Here is a 17,557-nt window from a genome sequence, read left to right on the forward strand (position 1 = left end):
ATATAAAAGTCCATTACACGTTGCCATCTTTGTCAGTTCTCTAATGCCTGCTGGTGTATTTGTTTTTATATATTAAATATATATTATATATACGCAACTCGGCAGGCATGTCAGTTCCCAGGTTCACCAAGGAGGAGAGCGCTGCACTGGTCCACGCCGTCAAGGACTTTTATCCCCAGCTGTTTGGGAACAAGAGGAGCTCGACAGATGCGCCTGTTAAGAAGGCCCTCTGGGAGTCTATCACCAATGCGGTTAGATTGGTGTGTGACGTCCAGAGGACCCAGGATCAGATCATGAGGAGATTCGGAGATATGAGGTTGCGTTTATCGAAAAAAGTCAACCTCATAAGGGACTGGGTACAAGCCCGTAAAAGAGGGGGCCAAAGAAAGGCCCCGCGGAAACTGTACCTACTCCCTTATGAGGTGACTTTATGCGAGCTCCTCAATCTCCGGGTCCCCAAAAGATTTAGATCCTCGCCATCCTCTGCCTCCTCTTCTTCCCTCCCAGCTGCGGGATCTGAAAGTCCTGACGCGGGGGACAGGGCAGATGCTTCTCCGTCCGGTGGCCTGGGAGGAGATGATAGAGAATCTGAACCAGGTAATTATCCAACTTCATATAATATCTTTTTTTTTTTTTATAATCAAAAAATGTGTATATAGTCAGATACTAAACCTATACAGATCTCACAACATACACTACATATGATGTTTAGATATCTGATTTTAGATTATTGACACATGAAATAGGAATGATGTTTCTTGCGCTCTACAGAATATGCGTCACAGAGCGGAAATGTAATTTCTCATCCACGTTAACATGGGTTTGCGGAAAGTGGCATTGCTTTATACATGTTGTTCAAATGACGGATGCATAATTCCGCTTGGAATCATTGCGCAATGATCGCGAAAATGGCATTTCTCATCCACGTTAACATGGGTTTGCGGAAAGTGGCATTGCTTTATACATGTTGTTCAAATGACGGATGCGTAATTCCGCTTGGAATCATTGCGCAATGATCGCGAAAATGGCATTTCTCATCCACGTTAACATGGGTTTGCGGAAAGTGGCATTGCTTTATACATGTTGTTCAAATGACGGATGCGTAATTCCGCTTGGAATCATTGCGCAATGATCGCGAAAATGGCATTTCTCATCCACGTTAACATGGGTTTGCGGAAAGTGGCATTGCTTTATACATGTTGGTGAAATGACGGATGCGTAATTCCGCTTGGAATCATTGCGCAATGATCGCGAAAATGGCATTTCTCATCCACGTTAACATGGCTTTGCTGTAAGTGGCATTGCTTTATACATGTTGTTAAAAATTAAATGGGAATTCTTAGATTAGTGAAGAATACAGTATTCTTATTTTAAATATTATAGCTAATAAAAAACGGATAATACAAATAAATTATAACATATGGCCATCAATTGATGATTATGTAATAACAAGCAGATATTCTTAAAGATACAGTAAACAACACAACTGATTGAAAATAAGAGTCCAGGATGTATTTATAATTAATTTAATTGAGGAAACAATTAACTCATGGGACTACCAAAGGATTAATATTTTTCAATTGATTTGTTATTAATGTAAATTTTTTAAACATGGCATGATTAGTATTAATGATATGCAATCCTCATTTAATATATTACAGATATGGATGTGGCTGCTGGATCCTCAAGCCAGGGCTTGTCACAGTATGGTATGTCTCTTTTTAATTGACATTTGTCTTAGAAACATGGACTGAACATTACATACTAAATACACATTGTTCAATATTTATATGTAATGTCTATTTAATAGATGAAAATTAAATAATTATTCGGATATCCTTAAATAACATATTAGATTTTAATTGCATGCTCAATACCATTCATGACATCAACATATGGAGTAGATAATTCATTAACAACAACATTGTGGAATCAATTTAATTTTAGATTAAAGGGATACTGAGCTACAATTATTAATATTGTCATTCAGATACAGTATGCAATATTAATAAACATAAAAAATATAATACTATCATCATATGTGACATATTCTATTGCTAAATGTATTTTAAAATAAAGAAAGTACGTTTATGTGCATCTAAATTTTGGTTGACCAACCTGGGTTTTTATTGATGATTGGTGGATACCTTCAACAAACAATATTTATTGAATCCAATATTCCTTATCTGCCTTTAAGATTAATATCGAGCAACATTCTAATTATAATAGGAGTCAATGTTAAATCATTTTGAACAGTTTGAACATAGAAATCAATTTATTAAATTAATCATGTCAGTGTCCCTTTAAGACAAAATAGATTCATTCATCTTTACATTATTTTTATTAAAAACTATTGATATATAAATCACATTCTCTGTTGGAGTTACTTTATAGATATCTGCATACTCTAACAGCACCATGATTACATATTTGTAATAATCAATTTTGTTTTGTATTGTGATAAATATGTGTTGTGTCCTAAACAAGATTACTGTACATTGCAAAAATGGCTCGATGTGACACATGTGTTTGTTTAGATTTGTCAACAGATGCTCCTCAATATGTGGTTTGTGTGTATTCTTGTAACTTCTTAAGGACATATGACGGAATTATTCCGTCATAAAACAATTGAGCAAAGTGAAAGCTGTGTCCTTAAAGGGTTAAGAACATTGATCAATGGGTATATTTAGATATGCAATAGCAGCATCTGAGATGAATTTGATGTCTAATGTAGTCTGACATTAAACATATGTTCAATACAGATATTTTTACAGAATCCCCTTGATTCAATCAAGCATTTTCTGGTGTAATGACTGCTCTATTCTTCACATTTTAAAGTTGATTAATGTTAAAATTCTAGACAGATGTGATTTAGTGATATCCCAAATGTGTTTAATAATATATATCTATATCATTCATAGAGAGAGTTGGTGTGGTGAGCCCACAGGAATCCAGCAGTGACATAGAGCCGCCTTTGCGGTCTCCTGGTAAGTCCATTGACTCATTTATATGTAATTGAAGGTGTATTGCTAATCAATATTATGATCATGATTCTGATGAAGCATAACATTATAAAAATTCAAAATATTTATCTTCTGATTATATATTAATTTTTTTTTCATATTGAACGATTAATAATTTCAACTTTATTAGTCTACACATTTGTTATTCATAAGATGTATAACATATGTTTGTTTCCATTTGATTTTTTGACAACAGTCATCAAGTGATACACACATGAGAAATCTTAAATGTTCTATGTACTATGCTTTTATGAATTTAACATTAATACAAACAATACATTAAAATTCAGATTCATTGACAATAACAAATCTATTGTCATTTGTATGCTCCATCAAAATGATGTAAATCATAACTTTGTGTGTGTATATCTTTAATGCAACATTGATGTGCGTATTTGAGCAACAGTAACATATGTTATAATATCTGATCTTAACGTGTACACAACATGTTATGTTTTACAGAGATTGATGTCACATGTGGGACGGAGGAGGAAGAGGCTGCCTTGGAGTCTGATGGTATGTGAAATATATCTATCATGTTTCCAACATGTTTCTTTTTTGGAAATCATTTTATTGAAGACATTAAAAGTCTACAGCTTTTGCCCTTTAAAAAGGAATATTATTTGTCTGTTCAAATACACTACTGCCCCCTTTCTATATCAGGCAGCATGAAAATCTGCTTGTATATTTATTTTTAAAAATTTATAATTCATGCCATCATTATGTCACATGCATATTCCATGCCAAAACACAATAATAAGGTTCAAATTGTACAGACAGTCATTGATATTCATCTGAGTGCCTATATACATACCATATCCTCATTTCATAATTGTTTACAAATTCAAACACACTTCGAAGTATATTGAAAACATAATCAATTTGAAATGCGTTGATTTGATGTCAGGATGTATGAGATGTTAATATATTTTCTTTACATTTTCAGATGGATCCACCACTTCTGGTCATCTGGTTTCCGCCCCTGCCCAGTCACAGACCCCTCCCCATGCACACACCCCTGACCATGGCCACACCCCTGCACAGACCCAGAGCCCTTCCCATGACCAAACTCCTGACCATGCCCAGACCACTGCCAGCCCTTCCCATATTTCATATCCTGTCCCTCCCAAAAAATGCACATACACCCCCCTTCGCCGCTCTCCCCGTATTCTGGCCCGTACAGCTGCACAGACCCAAACTCCCCACTCCCCAGCTGTACGGCCTACCCCGGAGCGGCAGCTCACCACTCCCCAAGCCATTCACATCCCTCCCCAAGCCAATCCCATCCCTCCCCCCTGTCTCAACCTTCATTGTCCTGGGTGTCAGATTGTCCTTCCCAGGCACAGCTGTAAGTATCATTCTAAATACACTTTATAAGATACTTAAAGGTACAGTGAAGTTAAATTTGTTAAATTGTGATTCAAATCCAGCATGCAATGTTAATCAAATTTATAATTTAATACTCTTATGAATTATTCGTCATTCTCTTGATATATTTTTTGAAAAAAAGTAATTCCTATAATTAGTTTAAACAATAAAATAAATCTGGCCATCATTTCTTTATTGTTGGATGAATGTATCCATCAACCAGCATGCACAAACAAAGTTGATAAACAAATATTGGCTTCCATAAAAAGCAACATTCTTGCATTCAAAATATAGCTTGAGAATTAAAACATATAATGAATATGTGTAATTTATAAAGATTTGTCATGTCATGCTCTATCTGAATCAGTCCATTAAATATTTAGGTTCAGTGTCCCTTTAATTGGATATCACTACATATACCAAACACCACTACTTGGATCCAAAAATGTATGTACAAATGTGGATACATTATCTCTTGTCTAACCCAGTGGGAATGTAATTTCTTCTGGTTGCTATGTTTACACAGCTTGTCCTCAATGCAAAAATGTTTAAGGATAGGTGTGCCTACCACAGTCTAAATTTAATTTTTAAATTGCTGATGTAAGTACAATGTAAATCCTTTAACAAGATTTGATACACTCAAGCTGTATAAGTGGATCATCTAAAACCAATTAAAGGGGACAACATGTTTGAGTAACATGTCCCTTTAATGATTTCTGTCTGTCTGAATAACCTAATTCATGTGTAAAGAATAAATGTAAACTAATTGATGTAAAGAATTATTTGTCTTTATGATGACAATGTATGTATTAAAATTTTTTAGTCTGTTGTGTAATTATCCTTAATATTTAATTTTATTTTATTTTAGGCTGTGACTCAGCATGGCTCATGCTAGAAGGGATAGCAAGAGTAGAGCAGGCCGTGTTGAGGAACGCAGCTGTCCTGAGAGGGATGAACGACACCATGCAGGCCCAGCTCCGGGTTCAGGACTTGACTCTGCGTGAAATTATGCGATTACGTTCAAGGCCTGAATCTGGAGCTGGACATGCACAGGACAATGAAGAGGATGACCAGTAAGTGGAGGATCTGGATATGCTCCATGGTGGCAGATAAGAATCCTCCGTCCACATGTTGAATTTGTATTTTTATTGTTGCCATTTGGCCTTTTTTTCTGTTTATTGTTGTGCCTGTTGCACTCTTTTACCTTGTCATATGTCTCCAATGGGGCTATGCTGGCCCTTGGCAACTCTCTTCATGGACTGTGATGCACTGTGTTACCTTGCCATGTGTCTCCAATGGGGCTATGCTGGCCCTTGGCAACTCTCTTCATGGACTGTGATGCACTGTGTTACCTTGTCATATGTCTCCAATGGGGCTATGCTGGCCCTTGGCAACTCTCTTCATGGACTGTGATGCACTGTGTTACCTTGCCATGTGTCTCCAATGGGGCTATGCTGGCCCTTGGCAACTCTCTTCATGGACTGTGATGCACTGTGTTACCTTGTCATATGTCTCCAATGGGGCTATGCTGGCTCTTGGCAACTCTCTTCATGGACTGTGATGCACTGTGTTACCTTGCCATGTGTCTCCAATGGGGCTATGCTGGCCCTTGGCAACTCTCTTCATGGACTGTGATGCACTGTGTTACCTTGTCATATGTCTCCAATGGGGCTATGTTGGCTCTTGGCAACTCTCTTCATGGACTGTGATGCACTGTGTTACCTTGCCATGTGTCTCCAATGGGGCTATGCTGGCCCTTGGCAACTCTCTTCATGGACTGTGATGCACTGTGTTACCTTGCCATGTGTCTCCAATGGGGCTATGCTGGCCCTTGGCAACTCTCTTCATGGACTGTGATGCACTGTGTTACCTTGTCATATGGCTCATATATTCCTTATTTTTACAAGATTATTTATAAACGTTGTGTATGTTTTCTTACATACTAATAAAATACATTTTATTTCACAAATCTTTGTCCTCATTCTTCCTGTTATTTTTTTGAAAGCTCTAGTTTATGTTGTTGATCCTTAAAGGGACCTACCAAATATATTTGTTATAATGAAATCATATATGTAAGACAATAGTAAATGACTTTAAGATTAACATCTCCAATGTAATCTTATTATTTGTCTTTATATTATTTTCTCTTAGCTCTATCATTGCCTGATTATGATTAGCAGAGTAATTTCTTTATATATGTATATATAGATTGGTATTTGTGTATATATGTATATTTAAATGTTCAGATCCATGTGTGTATTTAGAAACTCTGCATGAATTGATGCACCTTTACCAAATGATCTGAGTATTGATACAATGATATAATCCCTGTAAAGTGTTCATTTTATTGAAATAGTATTGACTATGTGTATGCTCTTTTTAAAAACAAAATAATGTCCCTTTAAGTGATGTTGATCACAATTGTTAATGAATGTATTTCCATTTGTAAAGCGTTTTTGTCCTTTTTACAAGAACAAGGACATATAATTTTATTAATAAACAATCTTATTGTAATGTTGACAGCACCTGTATTTCATTTTCAAATCTATATTATTGTAAAAGTGTAACCAAATAAATCTCTGTGTGTAATGCAAATAATTTAGATGATGAATATTAGTTAACTAATATGTTAACAAAATACATCTCCTCCCATATATGGCTATAGGTAGGCTGACAATAATTAAACTTGAATAAATGACACATTTAATCAATACATGTATAACTATTGTTATTCAACAACAATCCAAACATATCTTAAAACATCAATGGCATATGTATTTCTCATGTGTATCTTTTAAATGTTAAAGATATACACCATAGCTATAGTTCAAGGGACAGTCAAGTCCGAAAAGATGATTCAGGATTTGTTGTCATTCCTAGATAGCAATCTACACACATACTAGTTCCTAAAATATAAATACGTTTCTTAGTGATATGCCAAGATGTCACTGAGTCCTTGTATTGTCTGCGGTTTTTCACCGATCTCGGATGCGCCATGTTGCTTAAGACGTCACCTGCCAGGCTGTCCAATGATTCCTTGTATTGACTGACGTTCTTACGTGATCAGGAATATGCCTTTTATTGGATTGCGTTTTGACGCGATCAAGGATGCGCCTTTTTTTTTGGGCGTTCTTACGTGATCAATAATGTGCCTTTCATTGGATGGCGTTCTTACGTGATCAAGGAAGCGCCATGTTAAGACGGCACATGTAAAGGTAAAAAAACGTCTGATTGGATTACGTAGTCCCGCAATATTTGTGCACGTTTAAAAACGTTTGTGACTGCATCCAATTTTAAAAAGCTTGCGAATATGTATTATTTGCATCATGTTACATTGTTGACCCGTAGCTGATAAAGACCACCACATTCTCTTTTGCTGTATGTCTGGTTGAATCAACGAACGAAAGAAAAATGTTTTCATGCATAGGATATTTCTAGGCAAGTGCAATTCTCTACAGTCCATGTTTAATATGTTTGTCAACAATATGTTCCTTTTTCTGAAAAATTAATGTTGTGTTTAATGTTGAATATATCTAATTAATAAATATGCGCTATTGTGTTTGAATAAAGTAATCAATATGCATTTATCTTTATCATATGCTAAATATATGATGCCGACTTCTTCTAAATGTAATTTCGTTGTATATTTTATTAAAGGTTCATTAGACACTCACATTATAAATCAAAAGCTTGGATTTTGTCTCTAGTTAGATAGTCCATTGTTTAACCAATACGTTTATTTTTTCTTCTGTTCTAAGAAAATGTAAGTAATTTTCTTACTCCTCGCAAAGCCTCTGAGTTTCATGTGAGTACCATCTCCAGCTTTCTCCAGTTTGTGTAAAGGGTCTTTTCATATGTTAATGATGGGGTATTGTGTTGTTTTACGGTTGTAATGGTGGTTCATCTATATTTTCAATATAGCTAACCCTATTTTATTTTCAAGTGTTTGAAGCTTTTTAATATTGATATCAGTATATGTTAATCTTGTTGTTTGTAGTAGTGTCTATTACATACAGTTATGTTAAAAATATAGGATACTGTCCCTTGAATGCAAATGTTGTTTTTTGTATCATGTATGAGATCCACATAGTTTAATCTTCAAATATATTATTGTTAGCATATTTTCACCCCCCCACTCCTAAAAGGACTTTAAACCATATTCATTGTTAAAAAAAAATGTCTTTACAATAAAATATTAACACAATAATGTCTCTTAAAGAAAATAGACTTTATTTAACACGTCAATATAAATGTGATTTCAATATTTATTTTTTGACAAAGTACATGTAGATATACCAACAAGCTTCAAATATGTGTTAGCATATGTAATGTTGTTAAAGGGACAGTTTAGAAAAAATATAATGTTTTTCATTATTCTAAAAGTCAATTATGTAATATCAAGGATATCAAATGTTTCTCAACAATTGAACATTTGTCTGGGTTTATTTAAATTTGCTATCTAAACCTATGAGGTTGGTGTGCTCATTTCTTCAATCTTGAAGAGTGCTTGTAATCATTATACAATTTGAGCACTAGAGGGCATTTGGATAGCATTTGTATATGTAAAACCTTGTGCTCATAACAGCATATTATTGACCATGTATTGATCATTGATATCTAAAATGTTGTTATGTATGAACAACAAATAAGTGGTCATTTTTCATAGTCATAGATACAAGGGTAAGCACATAAGTCACACATGTATTTCTCCATGTTTTGTTGTTTCAAACTTTATAATGCGTAATACAGTGTTTTCTTTGTAATCAATAATTTTCTGACTATCCCTTTAAGCTGTGTTATTGGCATTCAAACAGTAATATGCCATCATGGATAATTGTTATGGTAATTTAGTTAGCGATTCGGGAAACAGTTTGGACATCACATCACAGAAACCAATCAATATCATGAACAAGGATAGGTATGTGATGATGTGGTTTTCACACACTTATAACCCACACTCTGCAAACAATCTGCCTCCATGGACCCGGTCCCATAGAAGTCGATTATATACAGAGTGTGGTCCACAAGTGTATGAAAACCACATCATCACATACCTATCCATTACACATTAAATTAAAAAAAGCAGTGAAGATGAAAAAACATAATTTATGCTTACCTGATAAATTCCTTTCCTTCTGTAGTGTGATCAGTCCACGGGTCATCATTACTTGTGGGATATTAACTGCTCCCCTACAGGAAGTGCAAGAGGATTCACCCAGCAGAGTTGCTATATAGCTCCTCCCCTCTACGTCACCTCCAGTCATTCAACCAAGGACCAACGAGAAAGGAGAAGCCAAGGGTGTAGTGGTGACTGGAGTATAATTTAAAAAATATTTACCTGCCTTAAAAAACAGGGCGGGCCGTGGACTGATCACACTACAGAAGAAAGGAATTTATCAGGTAAGCATAAATTATGTTTTCTTCTGTTAAGTGTGATCAGTCCACGGGTCATCATTACTTGTGGGATACCAATACCAAAGCAAAAGTACACTGATGACGGGAGGGATAGGCAGGCTCTTTATACAGAAGGAACCACTGCCTGAAGAACCTTTCTCCCAAAAATAGCCTCCGAGGAAGCAAAAGTGTCAAATTTGTAAAATTTGGAAAAAGTATGAAGCGAAGACCAAGTTGCAGCCTTGCAAATCTGTTCAACAGAGGCCTCATTCTTAAAGGCCCAAGTGGAAGCCACAGCTCTAGTGGAATGAGCTGTAATTCTTTCAGGAGGCTGCTGTCCAGCAGTCTCATAAGCTAAACGAATTATGCTACGAAGCCAAAAAGAGAGAGAGGTAGCAGAAGCTTTTTGACCTCTCCTCTGACCAGAGTAAACGACAAACAGGGAAGACGTTTGTCGAAAATCTTTAGTTGCCTGTAAATAAAATTTAAGGGCACGAACTACATCCAGATTGTGCAAAAGACGTTCCTTCCTCGAAGAAGGATTTGGGCACAAGGATGGAACAACAATCACCTGATTGATATTCCTGTTAGTGACTACCTTAGGTAAGAACCCAGGTTTAGTACGCAGAACTACCTTATCCGAGTGAAAAATCAAATAAGGAGAATCACAATGTAAGGCTGATAACTCAGAGACTCTTCGAGCCGAGGAAATAGCCATTAAAAATAGAACTTTCCAAGATAACAACTTTATATCAATGGAATGAAGGGGTTCAAACGGAACACCCTGTAAAACGTTAAGAACAAGGTTTAAACTCCATGGTGGAGCCACAGCTTTAAACACAGGTTTAATCCTGGCCAAAGCCTGACAAAAAGCCTGAACGTCTGGAACTTCTGACAGACGCTTGTGTAACAGAATGGACAGAGCTGAGATCTGTCCCTTTAAGGAACTAGCGGATAACCCCTTTTCTAAACCTTCTTGTAGAAAAGACAATATCCTAGGAATCCTAACCTTACTCCAAGAGTAACCTTTGGATTCGCACCAATATAGGTATTTACGCCATATTTTATGGTAAATCTTTCTGGTAACAGGCTTCCTAGCCTGTATTAAGGTATCAATAACTGACTCAGAAAAACCACGCTTTGATAAGATCAAGCGTTCAATTTCCAAGCAGTCAGCTTCAGAGAAGTTAGATTTTGATGTTTGAAAGGACCCTGAATCAGAAGGTCCTGTTTCAGAGGTAACGACCAAGGTGGACAGAATGACATGTCCACCAGATCTGCATACCAAGTCCTGCGTGGCCATGCAGGCGCTATTAGAATCACTGATGCTTTCTCCTGTTTGATTCTGGCAATCAATCGAGGAAGCATCGGGAAAGGTGGAAACACATAAGCCATCCTGAAGGTCCATGGTCCCTGGATCTGGACCCGTAGCGCGGAAGCTTGGCGTTCTGTCGAGACGCCATGAGATCTATCTCTGGTTTGCCCCAACGTCGAAGTATTTGGGCAAAGACCTCTGGATGAAGTTCCCACTCCCCCGGATGAAAAGTCTGACGACTTAAGAAATCCGCCTCCCAGTTCTCCACTCCCGGGATGTTGATTGCAGACAGGTGGCAAGAGTGAGACTCTGCCCAGCGAATTATCTTCGATACTTCCATCATTGCTAGGGAGCTTCTTGTCCCTCCCTGATGGTTGATATAAGTTACAGTCGTGATGTTGTCCGACTGGAACCTGATGAACCCCCGAGTTGTTAACTGGGGCCCAGCCAGAAGAGCATTGAGGACTGCTCTCAATTCCAGAATGTTTATTGGAAGAAGACTCTCCCTCCTGATTCCATAGTCCCTGAGCCTTCAGAGAATTCCAGACAGCGCCCCCAACCTAGGCTGGCGTCTGTTGTTACAATTGACCAGTCTGGCCTGCTGAATGGCATTCCCCTGGACAGATGTGGCCGATAAAGCCACCATAGAAGAGAATTTCTGGTCTCTTGATTCAGATTTAGAGTGTTGAATGGAATGAAGGACACGGCATGCATTTTGAAGTTTTGTTAACCTGTCCCTCTGTCAGGTAAATCTTCATTTCTACAGAATCTATCAGAGTCCCCAGGAAGGGAACTCTTGTGAGTGGAAAGAGAGAACTTTTCTCTTCGTTCACTTTCCATCCATGCGACCTTAGAAATGCCAGTACTATCTCTGTATGAGATTTGGCAGTTTGAAAGCTTGAAGCTTGGTATCAGTATGTCGTCTCAGTACGGAGCTACGGAAATTCCTCGCGGTCTTAGTACCCGCCAGAAGAGTGCCCAGAACCTTTGTGAAGATTCTTGGAGCCGTAGCCAGTCCGAATGGAAGAGCTACAAACTGGTAATGCCTGTCTAAAAAGGCAAACCTTAGATACCGGGTAATGACTTCTATGAATCGGTATGTGAAGGTAAGCATACTTTAAATCCACTGTGGTCATGTACTGACCCTCTTGGATCATGGGCAAAATTGTTCGAATAGTTTCCATCTTGAACGATGGAACTCTTAGGAATTTGTTTAGGATCTTTAAATCCAAGATTGGCCTGAAGGTTCCCTCTTTTTTGGGAACTACAAACAGATTTGAGTAAAACCCTTGTCCTTGTTCCAACCGCGGAACTGGATGGATTCACTCCCATTAATAAAAGATCTTGTACGCAGCGTAGAAACGCTTCCTTCTTTGTTAGGTTTGTTGACAACCTTGACAGATGAAATCTCCCTCTTGGGGGAGAGGATTTGAAGTCCAGAAGGTATCCCTGAGATATGATCTCTAACGCCCAGGGATCCTGAACATCTCTTGCCCAAGCCTGGGCGAAGAGGGAAAGTCTGCCCCCCACTAGATCCGGTCCCGGATCGGGGGCCCTCAATTCATGCTGTCTTAGGGTGCAGCAGCAGGTTTTCTGGCCTGTTTGCCCCTGTTCCAGGACTGGTTAGGTTTCCAGCCTTGTATGTAGCGAGCAACAGCTCCTTCCTGTTTTGGTGCAGAGGAAGTTGATGCTGCTCCTGCTTTGAAATTACGAAAGGAACGAAAATTGGACTGTCTAGCCTTGGCTTTGGCCTTGTCCTGAGGCAGGGCATGACCTTTACCTCCTGTAATGTCAGCAATAATCTCTTTCAAGCCGGGCCCGAATAAGGTCTGCCCTTTGAAAGGAATATTAAGCAATTTTAGATTTAGACGTAACATCAGCTGACCAGGATTTCAGCCACAGAGCTCTGCGTGCCTGAATGGCGAATCCTGAATTTTTAGCACGCAAGTTTAGTTAAATGTACTACGGCATCTGAAATAAATGGAATTAGCTAACTTAAGGAATTTAAGTTTGTGTGTGATGTCATCTAGTGTGGATGATTGAAGTGTCTCTTCCAGAGACTCAAACCAAAATGCTGCTGCAGCCGTGACAGGGCGCAATACATGCAAGAGGTTGCATATAAATCCTTGTTGAACAAACATTTTCTTAAGGTAACCCTCTATTTTTTTATCCATTGGATCTGAAAAAGCACAGCTATCCTCCCACTGGGATAGTGGTACGCTTAGCTAAAGTAGAAACTGCTCCCTCCAACCTTAGGGACCATTTGCCATAAATCCCGTGTGGCGGCGTCTATTGGAAACATTTTTCTAAATATAGGAGGGGGTGAGAAAGGCACACCGGGTCTATCCCACTCCTTAGTAACAATGTCAGTAAGTCTCTTAGGTATAGGAAAAAACGTCAGTAACTCGTCTGATGGTACCCGCAAAATATTTATCCAACCTACACATTTTTTCTGGGATTGCAACTGTGTTACAACCATTCAGAGCCGCTAATACCTCCCCTAGTAACACACGGAGGTTCTCAAGCTTAAATTTAAAATTTGAAATGTCTGAGTCCAGTTTATTTGGATCAGAACCGTCACCCACAGAATGAAGCCTCTCCGTCTTCACGTTCTGCAAACTGTGACGCAGTATCAGACATGGCCCTTGCATATCAGCGCACTCTGTTCTCACCCCAGTAGTGATCACGTTTACCTCTTAGTTCTGGTAGTTTAGCCAAAACTTCAGTCATAACAGTAGCCATATCTTGTAATGTGATTTGTAATGGCCGCCCAGATGTACTCGGCGCTACAATATCACGCCACCTCCTGAGCGGGAGATGCAGGTACTGACACGTGAGGCGAGTTAGTCGGCATAACTCTCCCCTCGTTGTTTGGTGAAATATGTTCAATTTGTACAGATTGACTGTTTTTTTAAAATAGCATCAATACATTTAGTACATAAATTTCTATTGGGCTCCACTTTGGCATTAAACACATATAGCCACAGAGATATTCCTCTGAATCAGACATGTTTAACACACTAGCAAAATAAACAGCAACTTGGAAATACTTTACAAAGTAATTTACAAATAATATGAAAACGAACTGTGCCTTTAAGAAGCACAGAAAAATATAATAACAGTTAAAATAATTAAGTTATAGCATCAATCTTTGTCAGAATATACAGTTTTTAGCAAAGGATTGTTCCCCTCAGCAAATGATAACTAACCCCAGGCAGCAGAAAAAAAAAATACACAAATAAACGTTTTTTTTTTTTTTTTTTTTTATCACAGTCAATACAATCAGCACAAGCTCTGCTGTAATGATTACTTCCCTCAAAAAAGGCTTTGGAGATCCCTGAACTCTGTAGAGATGAACCGGATCATGCAGGAAGAAAATGAATCTCTGACTGAGTTTTTTCTGATGCATAGTGAAAGCACCAAAATGGCCCCTCCCCCACACACATAACAGTGAGAGGGATCAGTGAACTGCTCTAATTTAAATCAAAACTATTGCCAAGTGGAAAAATAGTGCCCAAACATTTTTTCACCCAGTACCTCAGAGAAAAAAACGTTTTTACATGCCAGCAAAAAAACGTTTTACCTCAATAATTAATTGTCATTTAAAACCTATTGGCAAGTCCTGCAAATTAGGTTAAGTCTATGTATACAGTCTAAACCAGAGAAGTATAAAATATACATACATGACAGCCTGATATCAGCTACATCTACTGCATTCAAGGCTGGGTTTACATTATAACGGTATGGCAGGATTTTCTCATCAATTCCATGTCAGAAAATAATAAGCTGCTACATACCTCTTTGCAGATTAATCTGCCTGCTGTCCCCTGATCTGAAGTTTGCCTCTCCTCAGATGGCCGAGAAACAGCAATATGATCTTAACTACTCCGGCTAAAATCATAGAAAAAAACTCAGGTAGATTCTTCTTCAAATTCTACAGAGAAGGAATAACACACTCGGTGCTATTATAAAACAACAAACTTTTGATTGAAGATATAAAAACTAAATATATCACCATAGTCCTCTCACACATCCTATCTAGTCGTTGGGTGCAAGAGAATGACTGGGGGTGACGTAGGAGGGGAGGAGCTATATAGCAACTCTGCTGGGTGAATCCTCTTGCACTTCCCTGTAGGGGAGCAATTAATATCCCACAAGTAATGATGACCCGTGGACTGATCACACTTAACAGAAGAAAAAATACTTACCTTCCTCTTCCTTCCCCTCTTCCCACGGGGGCTGAGGCTCTGGGAGAGGCAACTGCCGACTCCGAAGAGTCCTCCTTGGAGCTGTTGTGGGAGGAGTGGAAGGAAGAGTACTGGGACGACCAAGGTGAGGAGTAGATGGCTGAGGAGGAGAAGATGGATGAGGAGGAGAAGATGGATGAGGAGGAGAAGATGGCTGAGGAGGAGTAGATGGCTGAGGAGGATGAGTAGATGGCTGAGGAGGAGGAGGAGTAGATGGCTGAGGAGGATGAGATGGGCCGGCAGGAGGAGATGGCCCAGCAGCAAGAGGCCCAGCAACAAGAGGCCCAGCAACAGGAGGTAGACCAGCATGCGCCTCCCGGAAAAAAGTGAACATTTCTTGGTGAAGCTGAAATATTCTGGTTTGTCCCTTCTTCTATTCGATTCAGTATGTTGATGATTTCATTTTGTCCTTGAATAATTTGATTTTGGCCATCAAGTATTCTGTGGCGTCCTTCTATGTTTTCTATCCGGGAGGTACGCATCTGGTCTATGTACTCCAGTAGAACCCGCACCTCCGCTATTTCCTCTTGCTGTGCTTGTTGAACCCGTGCACGGCGGGGTGCCTGTGCACGGCGGAGTGCGGGTCTTTGAGGGACCTCGGGTTCCGCGGGTTCCGCGGGATCCTCCTGTGCTTCCGGGGCCTCTCTTCATCATCTCCCGTGCGCTGTTCGTCACGGGGGGCCCTCTTCCCTCCGAAGTGGAAATTCCTCACCACCACTCTCATCCCGGGGAGATGCAGGAGGCTGTGCTGCCTCGTCCCCAGACTCTGTATATAAAAAAAAAAAGAAATAAAGAAATGTATATATTAGCATATTTGCAAATAAAGGTTTAAATGACTTAGCTTAACGATACAATTTACAAATGCAGAATCATTAATCCACTTTGAAATCTAACAAACAATCAATACTATTTCCGCTTTTTCTAAACCGTGTTTGTGATATCTGTGGTCAATGTGAATGTTTTTGCGTTTGTTTTCAGTCTGTTTAAATGCACACCTAACCTATAGCCTAGATACTGATGTAACCCGCAAAGTAATAGAATGCGTGTAAACAACGTTATAGCATTAATCTGATCCTTAACACATGAAACCCATGTTTTATCTTTCATGATTTAGAAGCATACATTTTGTATCAACTTTCGAATGTACTTTTCTTATCTAATTCGCTTAATTCTCTGGATATTCTTTGCTGAAAAGCATATCTAAATATTGCTTATAAGATGCTGATTGTTAGCTGAATATAGCTGCCTCCTGTGATTGTTTTACCGTTTGCATGGCTATTTCTTCATTAAAATATATCTCAAGAATGAATCAAATTAGGTAATATAAGTACATTTGAATGTTTTATGTCAAATTGTATTCGCTACCTCAATCATGAAAGTAAATGTTTGCGTATAGTGTCCCTTGAAATACATTTGTATGTGAAATTATTGTTCAATGAGCTTACCGTCAGATGAGAGTGGCAGGTTCCCGGTATCGATTCCTCCGATACCGACTACTTCCACTCTCGGAGATGCTGGGCCGCAACATTTCCTCCCATCGGCAGGTTCTCCATTTCAATGGCAGGGCCCGCCACCGGTCCCTGCGGCATGTCGGGCCTCCAGGCTTAACTTTTTTTTCAGTTCAAGTTTACAGTCCCCGGTAGCGATGTTTGATAGAATCCATATCTCGGTTCCGGCCACCCACTGCATTGACTGCATTCCTGATCTCGTTCCAGAGCCTCCTCTTATCAGTCGGGGTGGTCTTTTGGTGCTGCAGCATCCTTATGCCTGGCCATATAGGCCTCTACGAGGGCCTCCTTCTCCTCCATCGTAAACCTCGCCGTCCCTAGTCGCCTTTGCCTTCCCCTGTGACGATGCCCCTCTGTTTCCCGGACTGGTGAAGCCCTACTCTGACCGCCCACTGGGCCCAGGGCCACTTGGTCATCTTGAACCAAGTGGCTGGGTCCACCCACCGCTTCCACCCCCCGCTTCCTGCCCCCCTTCCTGCCCCCCTTCCTGCCCTGTTCCTCTCCCCCTCCCTCTACTCCCCCCTCTTACCTGTCCCCTGCCTGGCCTCCATCTCTTCCCTAAACTAAACCCCCAAATAATCAAACAAAAAGTGAGTGTGATTGAAATTAAAGGGGGTCAAAATAAAGAACTAAAAAGACAAAAAAGGTGCTTAAAGTGTGAGAGGGATGTAAAAAACAAAGAGGGTAAGGAGTATTTAAATA

This window comes from Bombina bombina, chromosome 5 (genome assembly GCF_027579735.1).
Source record: "Bombina bombina isolate aBomBom1 chromosome 5, aBomBom1.pri, whole genome shotgun sequence".
Lineage (NCBI taxonomy): Eukaryota > Metazoa > Chordata > Amphibia > Anura > Bombinatoridae > Bombina > Bombina bombina.